We start from the raw sequence: 4,397 nt of genomic DNA, 5'->3' as shown, positions 1-4,397 counted from the left end.
GTTGGAGAAGACTCTTGAGAGTCCCTTGGACTGCAAGGAGACCCAACCAGTCCATTCTGAAGGAAATCAGTCCTGGGATTTCTTTGGAAGGAATGATGCTAAAGCTGGAACTCCAATACTTTGGCCACCTCATGTGAAGAGTTGACTCATTGGAAAAGACTCTGATGCTGGGAGGGATTGAGGGCAGGAGGAGAAGGGGACAACAGAGGATGAGATGGCTGGATGGCATCACTGACTCGATGGACGTGAGTCTCAGTGAACTCTGGAAGTTGGTGATGGACAGGGAGGCCTGGCGTGCTGCTGTAGCCTGCTAGGTTCCTCTGTCCATGAAATTCTCTAGGCAACAATACCAGAGTGGGTAGCTGTTCACTTCTCCAGGGAATCTTCCCAACCCTGGGATCAAACCCAGGTCTCCCACATTGCAGGTGGGTTCTTTACCATCTGAACCACCAGGGAAGCCTAATACATAAAACTAAATAACTAATAAGGATCTGCTGTATAGCACAAGGAACTCTACTCATTACTCTGTAACGGTCTATTTGGGAAAATAATTTTTAAAAAGAGTAGATATATGTGAGTGTATAACAGATTCACTTTAAAGCTGGGTTTAGAAAAGTCAGAGGAACCTAAGACCAAATTGCCAACATTTGTTGGATTATAGAGAAAGCAATGGAATTTCAGAAAAAAATATTTACTTCTGCTTCATTGACAATGCTAAAGCCTTTCACTCTGTGGATCACAACAAATTGTGGAGAATTACAGATGTGAATACCAAACCACCTTCCTTGTTTCCTGAAAAATCTGTAAGCAGATCAAGAAACAACAGTTGGAACTGGAAATGGAACAATGGACTGGTTCAAAATTGGGAAAGGAGTATGAAGAATCTGTATAATGTCACCCTGCTTATTTAATTTATATGCTGAGTGCATCATGCAAAATCCCTGGCTGGATGAATCACAAGCTGAAATCAAGATTGCTGGGAGAAATATCAACAACCCCAGATATGCAGATGTAGTTAAGTCACTCAGTCAAGTCCGACTCTTGCAACCCAAGGGATTGTAGCCCTCCAGGCTCTTCTCTCCTTGGGATTTTCCAGGCAAGAATACTGGAGTGGGTTGCCATTTCCTTCTCCAGGCAATCTTCCTGACGCAGGGATCTAACCCATGTCTTCTGCATTTCAGGCAGATTCTTTACTGACTGCACCATTAGGGAACTTTAATGGCAGAAAGTGAAGAGGAACTAAAGAGCCTCTTGATGAAGGTGAAAGAGGAAAGTGAAAAACCTGGCATAAAACTCAACATTCAAAAAACTAAGATCATGGCATCTGGTCCCATCAGTTCATTCAGTTCAGTTCAGTCTCTCAGTCATGTCCAACTCTTTGTGACCCCATGAATCACAGCACACCAGGCCTCCCTGTCCATCACCAACTCCCGGAGTTTACTCAGACTCACATCCATCGAGTCAGTGATGCCATCCAGCCATCTCATCTTCTGTAGTCCCCTTCTCTTCCTGCCCCCAATCCCTCCCAGCATCAGAGTCTTTTCCAATGAGTCAACTCTTTGCATGAGGTGGCCAAAGTACTGGAGTTTCAGCTTTAGCATTAGTCCTTCCAATGAACACCCAGGACTGATCTCCTTTAGAATGGCCTGGTTGGATCTCCCTGCAGTCCAAGGGACTCCCAAGAGTCTTCTCCAACACCACACTTCAAAAGCATCAATTCTTCTGTGCTCAGCTTTCTTTATAGTCCAACTTTCACATCCATACATGACCACTGGAAAAACCATAGTCTTGACTAGACGAACCTTTTTTGGCAAAGTAATGTTTCTGCTTTTAATATGCTATATAGGTTGGTCATAACTTTCCTTCCAAGGAGTAAGTGTCTTTTAATTTCATGGCTGCAATCACCATCTGCAGTGATTTTCGAACCCAAAAACATAAAGTCTGCCACTGTTTCCACTTTTCCCCCATCTATTTTCCATGAAGTGATGGGACCAGATGCCATGATCATAGTTTTCTGAATGTTGAGCTTTAAGCCAACTTTTTCACTCTCCTCTTTCACTTTCATCAAGAAGCTTTTGAGTTCCTCTTCACTTTCTGCCTTAAGAGTGGTGTCATCTGCAAATAGAAGGGGGGAAAGTGGAAGCTGTGATAGATTTTATTTTTGCCTGCTCCAAAATCGCTATGGACAGTGACTCCTTGGAGGGAAAGCTATGATAGACCTAGACAGTGTATTAAAAATCAAAGAGATGGCCTCCAGAGGGGTCAGGCCATTGAGGGCTGACAATGATTGCCCAGCCCAGCAACAATGCAGCATGGTGGGCCTTGTGCACATCTGTGGTGCCAGAAGCATCTGCCAGGTGTGCTTGCATTGAACTGAGAAGATGTCCCTGTACGGCAACCCGGGAGTGGCGACCAGTGACTCAAAAACAGAAGGCTGGTCCAAATACTTCAAACTTCTGCATTCTCAGCACCAGGTGAAGAAGGTAGCTCTCACTCAAGCCAAGAGCCAGAGGACAAAACAAAGTGCAATCCTTCCTCCAGCAATTGGCCTGAATCGAAGTGGCTTTTCATGAGCAACAAATAGTGGACCCCCCACCACACATGACCACGGGCATCAACGACCGTTTCCAGCCAGTTTTCTGCAGGATAAGTGTTTATCCCCTCAGCTGATGTATAGGATCCCATGTTTCCTAATGATTATAAGAAAGTAGTGAAGCACCAAAGAGAAGAGCAACAGAGACAGCAAGAACTGGAAAGACAGAAGGAAACAGAAGAGAGAGAAAAAAGGCATAAATAGACATGAAGCTAGTGGATTTTCCAGGTGCACCAGATCCAGATTCTGTTGAAGATGTAGATTATGAGTGAGAGAGGAGGAAAAGAATAAGGGCGGAGCCACCATCACACCCCGCCACGTCTCTTGTGGAGAAGGACAGAGTTACCCCAAGACGTCCCTTATGAAGAGGATTCGCCACCTCGCTCACAGTCTTCCAAAGTTTCTATCCCTTCCACAGTGTACAAGGAATAGGACAGACTGCGATCCCAGACAACCAGCATTGGCAACTCTTTCCTCGCCAACATGGGGGGCAGGGTAGTACATAAATTTATGCAGAAATAAGGCTTCTGGGAAGGCCAGGGTATCAGGAAGCAAGAGCAGGGTCTGAGCACAGCACCATCAGTGGAGAAGACCACCAAGTAGGGAGGCAATCATCGTGGGCCAAGCCACCGAGATAGAGGCAACCAAGAAGTTGAATTGAAATCCACTAGCTAAAATACTTGTGCCCTACCAAAGTGATCCTAGTCAGGAACAGGGTTGGTGCAGGAGAGGTGGATGAAGATTTGGAAGTTGAAACCAAGGAAGAGTGTGAAAAATATGGCAAAGTTGGAAAATGTGTGATATTTGAAATTTTTGATGGCCCTGTTGATGAAGCAGTGTGAATATACTTAGAATTCGACAGGGTTGAGGCAGCAATTAAAACTGTTGTTGATCTGAATGGGAATAGTTTTGGTGGCCAGGTAGTCAAAGCATGTTTAAGAAAGAAGAAAGAAAGTCGCTCAGTCGTGTCCAACTCTTTGCGACCCTATGGACTGTATCCTACCAGGCTCTTCCATCCATGGGATTTTCCAGGTAAGAATACTGGAGTGGGTTGCCATTTCCCTATCCAGGGGATCTTCCCCACCCAGGGACTGAACCCAGGTCTCCCACAGTGTAATTTTACATGTAAAACATGTAAAAAGCATGTTTAATTTGCATAAATTCAGGGTCTTGTATTTGGCAGAACAAGTTTGATTTTTAAAACTAGAGGCTGAGTCATCTCCAGTGATCCTTATGATAAGTAGTAGTGACCATGCTTTATCACAAGTGTTTTAAATGAAGGTATTCTAGACTGTGTTCTTTCCAGATGATGATTGAGAAGCTAATTTTTTAAAAATGGTACCAGGTACAAAAACAGTAACAGAACTTAGCTATTTTTGAGGTTTTTGTTTTTAACCTTTTTTTTTTTTTGGAGTGTGCTTGTAGTTGTTGCTCAGTCACTCAGTCATGCCTAACTCTATGAAACCCCACAGATGGCAGCATTCCAGGCATCACTGTCCTTCATCTCCCCAGTGCTTGCTCAAACTCATGTCCATTGAGTTGGTGATGCAATCCAAACATCTCATCCTCTGTCATCCCCTTCTCTTCCTGCCCTCAATTTTTCCCAGCATCAGGGTCTTTTCCAATGAGTCAGTCCTTCATATCAGGTGGCCAAAGTATTGGAGTCTCAGCTTCAGCGTTAGTCCTTCCAATGAATATTCAGGACTGATTTCCTGATTTCCCTTAGAACTGACTGGTTTGATCTCCTTGCAGTCCAAGGGACTCTTAAGAGTCTTCTGCAGCACCACAGTTAAAAAGCATCAAT

The 4,397-nt window shown here is 44.3% G+C and overlaps 1 pseudogene; it reads left to right on the top strand.

Moving 5' to 3' along the window:
- The first annotated feature begins 2,381 nt into the window (after positions 1-2,381).
- On the top strand, positions 2,382-3,787 carry LOC109567784 (splicing factor 45-like; annotated as a pseudogene).
- The last annotated feature ends 610 nt before the right edge of the window (positions 3,788-4,397 follow it).

Source organism: Bos indicus, chromosome 13, assembly GCF_029378745.1.
Source record: "Bos indicus isolate NIAB-ARS_2022 breed Sahiwal x Tharparkar chromosome 13, NIAB-ARS_B.indTharparkar_mat_pri_1.0, whole genome shotgun sequence".
Lineage (NCBI taxonomy): Eukaryota > Metazoa > Chordata > Mammalia > Artiodactyla > Bovidae > Bos > Bos indicus.
This window is presented reverse-complemented; position numbering and strand designations above follow the sequence as displayed.